The sequence below is a fragment of the Galeopterus variegatus genome, unplaced genomic scaffold (assembly GCF_000696425.1).
Source record: "Galeopterus variegatus unplaced genomic scaffold, G_variegatus-3.0.2 Scaffold78, whole genome shotgun sequence".
NCBI lineage: Eukaryota > Metazoa > Chordata > Mammalia > Dermoptera > Cynocephalidae > Galeopterus > Galeopterus variegatus.
The window spans coordinates 560467-574155 of record NW_007726189.1 but is presented as its reverse complement, the minus strand read 5'-3'; positions in this window follow the sequence as shown (position 1 = coordinate 574155).

Genomic DNA, 13689 nt, shown 5'->3' with positions numbered 1-13689 from the left:
GAACCCTCGGCGGGAGCGCCACCGCGCTTCCCAAGCGGCGCACTATAGCAGTGCGCCACCGGGTCGGCCCAGACGCTGAATCTTTTGCTGCCTTGATATTGGACTTTCCAGCCTCCAGAACTATAAGAAGTAAATTTCTGTTGTTTATAAGCCACCCAGTCTATGGTATTTTTGTTATAGCAGCCTGAGTGGACTAAGACACTCTGCTCTGAACAAAGTTTGCCATAGGCAAAATTTCAAGGTTAGGATTTTGCCTCTCCCCACTCCACCCAATGTGCAAAGGTGGCCTTGTGGTTGCCTCACCTTCCCCACATGTGGCATCTTCCCAGACCTGCCTTTATTAATGACAATAATGATAACAGCTGCCTTGGGTTGAATATTTATATGTGCCACATCGGCACCATGAGAGGCACTTTGTATTTCCTGTGTAGAAGTGAAAAAATTGCTTCCTTCTACCTAGGTTCTTTTGCTGATCTACAAATTAAGTTGACATAAGGCAGATTAACAGAAGAAAATAATCATAATTACATATCTACACATAAGAATGCCACACAAAAATATAAGATTCAAAGAGGCAGCCAGATGATTGAAGCTTATATATCATCCTGAGCTGCAGAAAGGAATACAGGTTTGGGGCTTCTGGGTGGTGTTGAAAAATTATGGTAGGCTGAAGGGAGGAAATGTATGGTGAATAAAGGTTTACTTGTTACCTTATCACCTGAGAGATAAAAATTGTCTCAGATTAGCTCTCTTTCTGGTACAGATAACTGCGGGGGCGCACCAAATCCAAGAAGCCAGAGTTTGACAAGGATCCTCTGGCCAGAGTCTAACAAAGTTGGCACGGTGTTTGCAAGGCTTCATCGTGGGAAGGGGTGCCACCGTTCCACCCTCATTTTTTAGACCCCTGTGTGCTTGCTTTGTTTTATTATGTTCTATTCCTTACTGCCTCATAGTTATCGCTCTGGGGGGATTGGGAGTAAAATTGAGATTCATACCAGAGTGATTAATCATATTAATGACACTCCTGAGAGTTATGGTCATGGGTTCCCAGGAGATGGTTTGTGGTAGCTAGGACCAGAAGGGGACAATGGACATATGTACACATTTACCTTGTCAGCTTCCCGGAAGGATTGTTTTTAGTGCAATTAGTAAGCATAATGAAAATGTTATTGAAAATTTACCCAAAAGCTGCTAGGCAACATGGTTAAACAATAACTGGTGAAGGGAACTTTGACTTCCTGCTTGTATCCTTTAATTAAAATACAAGTTTGGATTATATTTCAATAATGTCATACAGAGTTCAATGTAATAATTGATGATTATTTGGGACCAGTGGGTTGTAACGTTTTTGTTCAAAGGTAGAAACATTGTAATCATGGAAACAAACTGTAATGTTATTTTTCTTCATGGAAACAAACTGTAATGATACTTTTCTTGAAACACATGTCACTCATAAAGAAAAATGTTGATATTGTTCAATGATTAGTTCAATAATTATGTTGCTTCCAAGAAAAGGTATAAAAAGTGTGTGCATGCTTCAATAAAGCGTCAGCATTCAGCAGATCCCTTGAGTCTGTGTGTTTGCTGTCCATCCATCACCGATGCTGCCTTTCCTCCCTTTTGGGGGTTCCTTACCAGCGCGAACCTTACAATCTCCGTGCTGGGGCTGGTCCCCGGCAGATAACTTTGTTAATAATAATTTACCTTATAGATGTAAATTTTATTTACATAATGGTAACATTTCAGAGCTTCTGTGTCTGCAGTTTCTCAAAATAACCAGCTCAAAATAATCAATATGCTAAAAAGGCATATTTTAAGGTGGCATGTTCTGGTCTCCTACAGTCATATTTCAGGATGGTGTGTCCTGAACCCCATCACCTGTATTATTTAATCTTTAAAACAGCACTCTGAGGTTCATAAGATGATTCCCATTTTAGAGGTAAGGAAACAGAGAGGCTAAGTAATTTGCCAAAGTCACTCATTTTATGAATAAAAGAGTCAGACTCCTACCTTGGGAATTCTAACTCTATGACTCTGAAGTTTGAATTCTTTAACCAGTGCACATACTATCCTTCAAAATCCATTCTCTCAATGACCCATATCAATGAGGCTTTAGAATAAAAGTAACTCTTATCAAGTTGATTCATTTTAAACTATTGAACTTAAAAGGTGGATTTTAGGGCGGGCCCGTGGCTCACTCGGGAGAGTGTGGTGCTGATAACACCAAGGCCACGGGTTCAGATGCCATTAGGGATGGCCAGTTAGCTCACTGGGTGAGCGTGGTGCTGACAACACCAAGTCAAGGGTTAAGATCCCCTTACCGGTCATCTTTTAAAAAAAAAAAAAAGTGGATTTTACATTTTACCAGGAATATCTGATGCCCTTTAAGACATCTAATTGATGAATTTTCAGCTTGACAAGGTAAAAAAAAAAAAAAAGTGGCAATTTTGTCCAACAAGCGTATATTAGATGCCAGTCATTAGGGATATAAAGATGAATAAGATACAGCCCCATTGCTTATAGTCAGGAATACAGAGGTAAGAAAGGATTGTCACAATATGGGAAAAACTACTTACTGGCTATGATGGGAGCATAAAGCAGGGGCGTTTGACCCCACCTAGGAGCTGACGACATCTTCCTGGAAGAACTAAGACCTGACCAGAGGTCAAAAGGACTAGAAGCAAAGCATCTGGCAGAGGGAGCATGAGTTGTGTGACTGGTATCTACAGAGAATGACCAACAGTTTGGTATTGCCCAACAGAAATTTCCAGGAGGGCATTGAAGATGAAACTGAAGAGGCAGGAAAACCTACCTGCTCATGAAATGTTTTGTTGCCTGACGAAGAGGCTGAACTTTATGTTAGAGACCATTTGGCACATTTGAGGGAGAAGTGCTAAGCCCATATTTGTATTTTAGAATCATTACCCAACCCATACTGGCCAGCTGCCAAAATAATAAGTTAGGGTAGAATGATCACCCTGGTGGCCGGACAGATTTGATTAGGTAAGGTCAAAAATGAAAAATCAGAAAAGGAGGCTATTGCCAGGGTCTGTGAGACTGAGGATGAGAGATTGGACTAGGGCATGTATGGAAAAGAAAAGAAGGACGCTAGAGATAGGAAAGAGAGCAGACAAGACTGAGAGATTTGTTGCATGTAGGGGATTAGGAAACGGAAAGAGTTTGTTGCCAGGTTTTTTTTTTAATTGAAAAATAATTGATTATATATATTTGTGGCATACAGAGTTGATTGTCAATACTTGTGTACAATATGTGATGATAAATCGGGATTAATAGTATATTCATCATTATAAAGCATAATCACTGTTTGTGTCCCTTAACCAATTTCTCCCTAACCACTCTCCCTGTCCCCCTTTCCTGCCTCTGGTAACCACAGTTCTGTTCTCTCTTGAAAATTCAGTGTGTTATTGTGATTTTTTCTTTCTTTTTTAGCTTCCACTTATGAGTGAGGACATGTGGTCTCTTTCTGTGCCTGGCTTATTTCACTTAACATAATTTTCTCCAATCTCCTCCATGTTGCTGCAAATGGTAGGATTTCATTCTTTTTTTATGGCTGAGTAGCATTCCATTGTGTATATTTACTACATTTTCCTTATCCAGTCATCCATCAATGGACATTTAAGTTGGTTCCATTATCTTGGCTATTGTAAATAGAGCTGTGATAAACATGGGAGTAGCACAGCCATTATGGAAAACAGTATGGAGGCTTCTCAAACAACTACTGATAGATCTATATGATCCAACAATTCCTCTACTGGGCATATACTGAAAGGAGTGGAAATCATCATGTCAAAGGGACACCTGAGTGGCAGGTTTCTGATTTGAAAATACAGGAGTTGGTAGATGCTATAGTTTGAATGTATCCCCAAACATTCATGTGTGGGAAACCTAATCACCAGTGAAACAGTATTGAGAGCTGGGACCTTTCAGAAGTGATTAGGTCATGAGAGTTCTGCCCTCATGAATGGATTAATGTTGGTATGGTGGTGGGAGTGAGTTAATAATTGCAGGAGTGGGTTCCTGAAAAAAAGGATGAGTTTGACCCCCTTCCTCCCTTCCTTGTCCTTCTGCTTTCCAACATGGGATGATGCAGCAAGAAGGGTCTTACTAGATGCAGACCCCTTGACCTTGGACTTCCCAGCCTCCAGAACCATAAGAAATAAATCTCTGTTCTTTATAAATTACCCAGTCTTGGGCATTCTGTTATAGCGCACAAAATGCACTAAGACAGTAGAAATAGAGGAAATGAAAGTAGAAGGAGAAGAAAAATAATTCCCTTTTGGACATATTTGAGATTTTTAAATTTCCTGTAGGACATCTGTTTTAGACCTTTTTCAAGTGGAAGTTGTAAAATGTATCTCAAATGAAGTCAAGGAGGAAAATAAATTCATTAGGAAATCTTGGGAACAGAAGCTCAGCTGGTATAAAAATCTCTTTTTCTGTCAGGCTCTGTGGTGAACAATATAACCTCCAGTTTCCACTCATATCCACCCTTCCAGCTCAGTAACCCCAGTGGATAGTTCTAGCAGCAAAGCTCTGGGAGAAGCTTCAATTGGCTTAGCTTCAATCAGCTCCATCCCTCAACCAAAGTGATGAAGTGAGGTACCTTGATTGGTCAGGCCTATGCTGACTTCTGTAGCAGTGGTTAGAGTGGGGTCAGCCCTGCCCAAATAATGTATAACAAGACTTTTAATTTTTTTTGGTGGCTGGCCAGTACAGGGATGAACCCTTGGTGTTATCAGCACCACCCTCTAACCAACTGAACTAACTGGTCAGCCTAAAGAAGCTTCTGAAACTAGAATAAGGGAGGTAAGAGGAGAGACGCCAGAGAGACAAAAACTACAGATATCCACTATTAAAAGGGATATATTCAGCAAACAATTCTATTCCATAGGCTTCCAGGTTTTAATCTGGGAGGAAATGGGGAATAACTTTCATTTAAGTGAAGTTCTGGATTATGATATAACATTAGATAGCCTGAACATTTTAATAACTGATATGTGACTGTTCTTGTGACACAGGGATGAGAAGTTCTGGCACCTTCCTGAATTTTAATTCAGGGCAGGGAAAGCCCATGGAGCAGGTTTGAAAGGACAACAAGTAACAAATCCCTTAAAGTTCAGCTCATTCAGCAAAATAATTACATTTAAAACCAAGAAAATAGGGCTGGCCAGTTAGTTCAGTTGGTTAGAGCACAGCCTTCTAACACCAAGGTCACCAGTTCAAATGCCCATACTGGCCAGCCACCAAAAATAAATAAATAAATAAATAAATACCACGAAAATAAAGAAATCAGCCTGAGAGAGAGTTTAGGAGAACAAGGTGCTGAGGTCAGGAGCTAGGAGAACACAACATTAAGGAGAGGAAAAAAGAATCTCTAGGAGGGAGTGAATATCGGTAATACAAATGCATCCAAGAAGATTAGGTAAACAAATAAACAAACAAAAAATTGGCAGTGTAGAGACCATCAGCGATCTTTATCAGATCACTTTTTGTTGGAATAAATTGTGGAGTGAACTGGTACGTGAAGAAATAGAGACATCAAGAAGCTTAACTGAGAAGAGGGAAATAAGACTGTACTAGTGTCAAATGCAAGGTAAAGAGTAGAGGGAGGTTTTGTTTTTTGTTTGTGTCAGAAAGAGATTGGAGCATTTTCACTGGTTAAAAGGAGTTGATAGAGAGGTCAAAGACCAAACAGGAGAAAGAGGTATTTGAAAATGCTAGAATTTTGAAGAGGAAAGGCCGTGTGGGTGATGTATACTTGGTTTTGATATGGGGGATGACTCCTGGATATAGTTTTTAAAACTTTATAGCTTTTTACACCATAAAACTATAAGATTAGGAAACATATACTCCTAGGATATGACTTGGGGATATAAAACCACAGCATAGATATGGTACATCTTCCAAGAACAAGAATGTTACTATTTGGTAAGTTATTTAAATCAGAATGTTCTGGGCCGGCCCATGGCTCACTTGGGAGAGCGTGGTGCTGACAACATCAAGTCAAGGGTTAAGATCCCCTTACTGGTCATCTCTAAAAAATAAATAAATAAATAAAATAAAACAGAATGTTCTTCAGACCCCTTGAGATTCAAGTCCACACTTAGGATTACTTCAGTGGAAACTGAGAATCACGGAGGTAAGTGTTAAATTTCATCCTGTTGCTGGGTCCTTTTTCCTAATTGGTAATATCAAATGAAATAAAAAAGAACCAAGAGTTTTAAAGGGTTAGAGAAGCCAACCTTAAGGGAACTTTTGCTGGCTGAAGATAAGATGGTTTTATCAACAAAACAAATAAGGACTGCGATAAAATTAAACATAAAACCATATACATAGGCCGGCCCGGTGGCGCACTGGATAGTGCGCCGCTTGGGAAGCGCGGCGGCGCTCCCGTCCGAGGGTTCGGATCCCACATACAGACCGGCTCCCGCTCACTGGCTGAGCGAGGCGCGGGAGCAACGCCGAGGCTTGCGATCCCGTTGCCGGTCCCCAGTCCGGCACGGGGGCAACACTGAGGGTTGCGATCCGTTGCCGGACACGGAAAAAAGACAAAAGACAAAAACAAAAAAAACAAAAAAAACAAAACAAACAAACAAAAAAACCATATACATACAAATATATATATATGTCTGTTACATGAAAGCTGTGAAAGAAATAACTTTGCAAACCCTAGTAAAATAATGGAGCCTGGTACAAATCATCAATTGGAGTTAAAACAATTCGATGAAAAATTGAGGAGGAGCATAATAATGACTGAATCATACCAATACACACTAACACACTGATCAATTTTAACATCAGTAAAAGTGGGACAGCTAGATAGTATGTGCTTCCTGAAGATGGTACGATAGGAAGTAACATATGAAGTACTTTTGCCAAAAGAGTCTAATCAAAACTCTATATCTCATGATCAGTTTATAGGAAATACAGGGTGAAAGAGGCGCAAAATAGAGGAACTTGTAAACCACATCACGAGGCTGCAAACAGCCAAAGTCAGATTACCGGAAATTCTACAGGACAAATGACCCAGTTTTTTCTATACACGGAGTAAAAGGGAGGCAGAAGAAAACTGTCATAAATTATAAGATACTTAAGAAACATATTAAACATATGCAATATGTTAACCTTGTTTGGATCCTGATTCAAACTGTAAAAAAATTTTTTTTGAAACAACAGGAGAACTGTAAATACAAACTGGATATAGTTTTAAAAAACAGATTAAAAGAGCATTAGAAAGGAAATTATAGATATGTATTTTTTTTTTTTTTTGGCAGCTAGGCAGTGTGGAGATCCAAACCCTTGACCTTGGTGTTATAACACCATGCTCTAACCAACTGAGCTAACTGGCCAGCCTGGAAATGATAGATATGGAAGTCATAAATGTGTCATTAAATATATAGGCATGTTGATGGTTTCTGAAAAAAACTGAAAGGAAAAGAAAAAAATGTTAAAAGATATGTGGCATAATGAGAAATATGTATTTGGTCGTTGTCCTCATTCTTGTCACACAGCACTTAAAACTCATAATTTCCTGAGTGATAGGAGCATCTTTTGTTTTAATATTGTAACTATTGGCAGGGCACAGGTAGCTTCTGTTCTTTCTAATGAAACTTGCCTTCAGCAGAAACTATCTTACCAGAGCCTAACCTGCTGGGGTTTTATCAGAGCCTAACTGACCTGGGGGAAGGGAAATACCCAACTATAGCACCTTCTACCCATCTTGTCCCACCAAAGGAAGGGAAAAAGTATGGAGAAGCACAGGTAAAGTTCACAGTCAGGGACACAGGCTCACTAAATGACTGAAACCTAATCATAGGACTATAAATCACTTCTCCTTTCCGTACTCTTTACCACCACATTACAAAAGGCCTATTTATCACAGTTCCTTTTATCCAGTATACATCATGTCTTTCTTTCACAAAAAAGTTATATGACAAACTAAAAGGCAAAAAACACAGTTTGAGGAGACTAAATATGCATCAGAACCAGAGCCAGATAAAACAGGAATGTTGTAATTATCAGACCAGGATTTTTTTTTTTTTTTTTTTTTAAAGATGACCGGTAAGGGGATCTCAACCATTGGCTTGGTGTTGTCAACACCACGCTCAGCCAGTGAGCAAACCAGCCATCCCTATATACGATCCGAACCCGTGGCCTTGGTGTTATCAGCACTGCACTCTACCGAGTGAGCCACGGGCCGGCCTGAGACCAGGATTTTTAAAAACTATAATTATCATGCTAAGGACAGTAATTAAAAAAGTAGGCAACATGCAAATATGGATGGGTAATGTAAGCAAAAAGATGGAAATTCTAAGAACATCTTCCCCAAATTCATCAAAGCTTAATCCTCACTGTAACTGTTGAGAATGGGAAATCCTATTATGGTAATTGAAAGGTGGGGCCTTGAAGAGGTGATTAGATTGAAGACTGTACCCTCATGAATGGATTGGTCAATTTTTGGAATAATGGGAGTTCTGGTGGCTTTAAAAGGAGACTGAATGAGGTTATTCTCTTCCTCTCTCTCTCTCTGCTCCACCATTTTCTGCCATGTGAGACCCTGTATTGCTATAAAGCCACCACCAAGAAGACCCTAACAAGATGTGTTCCCTAGACTTTGGACTTCCCAGCATCTGAAACTGTTTTTTTTTTTTTTTCTTTTTTTTTCTTGGTTTTTTCAGCCTCTGCAATTGTAAGAAATAAAATTCATTTTCTTACAAATTACCCAGTTTTGTGTATTTTGTTATAAGCAACAAAAACAGACCAATACAGCTTCTTTCATGGGAATCAGAGTCCCACCTCCTACCAAGAGTCACATGATGGAAGAGTCCCCAAAACTAGGAAGAGCATTCAACTGCTTAATAGCAAAGAAAATCCCACCTAATATCAAGTACAGTTCACTCCTTGTAGACTTATAATTCTGAAAAAAAAAAAAAAAAAAGCTACTACCTAAAATTATGCAAGGATTCTTGTTGTCGCAAAAAAATGCACTGGCCCAGCCCCAAAGAGGAGCAACTCAACGTCTTGTCAATTATTGAATTACAAAACAAGTCCAGGATCTCTACATGATGTCCACTTCTCTAGTTCTCTTGTGACCCTCTCAAGTACTCATTAAGTTAAACCTCCACAAGGCCTAAATAAAATAGAATAGTGAAAAGGAGGTGGTTAAAAAACAAAAAACAAAAAAAGCATAGTTAACACACACAGAACAGTTAGACAGGACATAGCAGGGAAGAATACAGAGGGAGAAGCTATAACTGTCATTTCTACAACTGGTCATAAGTCTGAAGCAGGTTTTTATGATTTCCCTCTTCTACTACCATGTTTCATTTCCATTCAGCCAGCTGAAGTTCTTTACCCAAAGAAGTGACCTAAACTTTTATTCCTGAGGGATCTGAGTTCCTAGTGATCCTCCATTAACTTTGATGCCGAAACCAGAGAATCCCCAGGGTTCCATTTACATTCCTAGTCTGAAATGATGACAGATAGAGTTAATCCTTGCAGGGTTAACTCCAGGTAATGGAGTTCTTGCTTCTTCACTCCAAGAAGATGGGGGCAGATTTAGCCATTGCTATGGTTTGCATATGTTTGTCTCTCTCAAGCTCATGTTGAAATCTGATCCCCGGGCCGGCCCGGTGGTGCACTGCTACAGTGCGCCGCTTGGGAGTGCAGCGGCGCTCCCACCGAGGGTTCGGATCCCACATACAGACCGGTTCCCGCTCACTGGCTGAGCGAGGTGTGGGCGCAGCACCGAGGTTTGCGATCCCGTTGCCGGTCCCGGTCCGGTACGGGCGCGACACTGAGTGTTGCGATCTGTTGCCGGACACGAAAAAAGACAAAAAAAAGGAAAAAAAAAAAAAATCTGATCCCCAATGTGGCAATGTTGGGAGGTGTTTTGGTCATTGAGGTGGATCCCCCATGAATAGGTTAATACCTTCCCTGGGGGATGAGGGGAAGGCACAGTGAGTAAGCTCTACCAGGAATGGATTAGTTCCTGCAAGAGCTGGTTGTTAAAAGGAGCCTGGCACCTCTACTCTTTTTCTCTTGCTTCCTCTCGCCATGTGATTTCCTTGCATCCTCTGGCTGCCCTTTTCCCACCATGAGTAGAAACAACCTGAGGCCTGCCCCAGATGCAGGCATTCCAGAACTATGAGCCAAATAAACCTCTTTTCTTTACACATTTCCCAGGCTCAGGTGTTTGGTTATAACAGCACAAAAACAGACCAATATAGCTGTTGTGGAGAGTTGTTAAGGGTTGAGTGATTCGTGTTTAATTCGGGGGGTTCCTGCACTTTTCTCAATGTCGTAAATTTTACATGGTGAACACTGAACGTATTTTTTGGTAGCTGGCTGGTATGGGGTTCTGAACTCTTGACCTTAGTGTTATACCATGCTCTAACCAACTGAGCTAGCTGGCCAGTCCTCAATTGACATTTTAATTTGGCAACTTATTGAGTCAAACTTCGATTGATTTTACAATTATCAGAAAGCTGTGGCTGAAGAACAGAGTCTTAGAAATTTCTTAGTAAGATTCTGCTTGTCTTGCAATGAGACTCAGGGATTTGAGGTTGTCTTCTTTCTTTAATCTAACTAGTATCATTAAAAGCAACCATTCCACTTTTCAGGCTATAAACTCACACTGTTAATTCATGTCCTCCATCCAGTTCTTTAACAGATGCATTGCAAGTGTCCAAAGCCCTGCCCTCAATGGATACTATACATTAAGAAATAACTTAAATAGCATTTAACTCTGCTGAGCTCTTGGCTTACAGACTCCCATTCATGAATACAGTGATTGCTTACTACTTTCAATCCAAGCTAGGTAGAGCAATCAAAATCAGATTCCCCCCATTTTCTTGAGGTTTGTTGCCTGCAATCTACCTGCACTATCAATTTCTGTAAGAGTCATGGTTCTCAATTGAAAGCAACTGAAATCAACTGGAACTGATAGAGATGAAAAGACAATAGATAGAAAGGAAAAGACGATTATTGGAAGGAGATGGAAGACCCCTTGGTCATATTCAAATGTCCTGGTAGTCAGGAGGTAGGGAAGAAGTCTCTTTTTTGGCTTAAGCAGTAGGATCTTGGGGCCCTACCTTCACCTAGATTCAGATAATGGGGTATTTCCCAAATTCAGGATGGGGATTCCTATGCTGGGCAGTTCAAACAAAAACATTCCACAAATGTACTTCTAGGTTTCAGAAAATTTCAGTTCACGCTTCTGGGATTTTTCTAAGACATGCCACATTGTCTGCACAGATTTTTGTCTGCTTCTTTCCAGTATTTATACCCAACTAAAAAAACAAATTACAACACTGTCTGGAAATTGCTAAGAAATGCTAAATTGATTGCAAGTGTTCTTCTGTTGGTCCTCATTTTTAATGAGACTACCTCTGACATTTTCTGTTAAGTGTGAGTTAACTGTTGGCCTGAGATTATTTTAAAATAATGTATGAAATATCCTATTCCTAGTGTATTAGTTTAAAATCAGGAGTGGAGATTGTCTTTTACCAAATAATTTTTAAACATCTATTGAGATGATCCTACTTCGTTTGGTAAATTATATCAATAGATTTTATCATAAACCATCCTTGTTTTCTTATAATTGTTGCTTCTATAGGCCTATAGGATCTCTTTTTTTGTGTGGTGGGGGAGGGTTGTTCTCTCAGAGTTTGATATCAGGATTACGCCAACTCTGTAATGACTTGGAAATTTGTCATCTTTTTCTATATGCCAGAACAGTTTAGTGTGGGGATTGTGTTCCTTGAAGACTAAAAAAAATAAAACACTCAAGCATAAAATAATCTGGTCTCATGCCTCTTTGGAAGGAATCTCTTGACAATTACTTCACATTCTGCTATGGTTATTGGTCTGTTCACATGGCCTTTGGTTAGTTTTCATAATTAACATTTTCCTAGAAAATCACCCACTTAATCACAATTTAAAATTTTGTGGTATAGTGTAAGTAATCGTTTCTTATAAAAACTTTTCTCCATTTTTGAGTATAATCCTTCTCAACAAATGCTGGGTAATTTTTTTTTCACATCTGCATTTTTGCTTTCTCATTTTTCTCTTTATGTTCCACAAGTTCATCTATTCTTTTGAACCAGCTCTTATAAATGTTCTTCTAATTTACTAATTTCTGCTTTCTAATTGTTTCCATTTTTTTTTCTTTTACCTTACTTTCTTTGGCATTTTCTTCAAACTTTTTGAATTTAATCACTTTTTTCTTTGACTAGTTATTTTGATATTTAAAAATTCAATAAAGGCCATGGAGTTTATACCTAGGAGTGAAATTGCTGGATCACATGGTAATTCTATTTAACTTTTTGAAGAACTACCAAACCGTTTTTCACAGCAGCTGCACCTTTTTACATTCCCACCAGAACAGGTGTGAGGGTTCCAATTTTTACACATCGTGGACAATATTCATATATGTTTTTGTAGCTATTCTCGTGCGTCTGAAGTGATATCTCATTGTGGTTTTAACACTTCCTTGATGACTAATAACTTGAGCACTTTTCATATATTGTTGGGGTCATCTGTATATGTTCTTTAGAGAAATGTTTATTTAGAGACTCCTATCATTTTTCATGGAAGAAAACCAAGAATCTAAATTGGCAACCAACAATCTACAACACTCAGCTTTCCTGCCTTCAAGTTCAGTATTCTTCCCTGCAAATGGGCGACTGGATGATGTGCAGACATCCCCAGTTAGGTAACTAAGGGACAAACATTTTACTTCAGTGTTTATACATGGATAGTTAATACGTAATATGTAAGAACCTAGCGGAATATAATTGAGACACTACCCTTACACACCAATGAATTTGATCCAACTCAATAAACATTAATTGAACGTTTACCAGGTGTAAAGTGCTGTGCTAGGCACCACGGGAGATAATGATATAAACACCACCTCAAAAAACCAAAACACCTCCTGCTCCTCCCATTACTGTTGTCTTACAGTCTTTAGAAGATATACATGGGACAAAAACTGCCACTAGGAACATGATGAAAACATAGTTGCATTTAAAAACAAATAACGTACCTTTAAATTGTGGTTTCATTTATTACATACATTTTTGGCCTTTTGACTCTAGGATAGCCATTCCACCAGTCCAAGTGATTTCACAGACCCAACTCTTTAGGAGTAGGTTCTCATGGAAGAGTACCTTCAGTATTTAAGGATGGGGTAGTACTTTATCAGGTAGATCCTATCTTTATCCAGAACAGGAAAATCATCTGTCAATTTGAGGTTGCAAAAACACCAACATGCTGGAAGCACAAAGCTGAAACCCTGTCTACTTTGAACGAAGTAACAGAGATATTCTACATTATAAGATAGCAGTTTTATAAAACCTATTTGAATTACAATTTTGATGCAGCTACTTACTTGGCAGCTGGCCAGTATAGGGAGTCAACCCTGGACCCTGGTGCTAACAGCACCACACTCCAAGCAATTGAGTTAACCAGCCAGCCTGCAGTTACTTTCTAAAAAAAGCATGTTTGGTGACTGCTTTAACAAAGAAAATTGAGTAAGGTTTACCACATGAAATTAGTGTTTTCACAAACATACCAGAAAGAAATTATTTGAAATCATGTTAAAAATGATTTGATTAACTACTTTTATTTCCAAAGTCTGTGGCTTTAAATTTGGTTCTATGACAT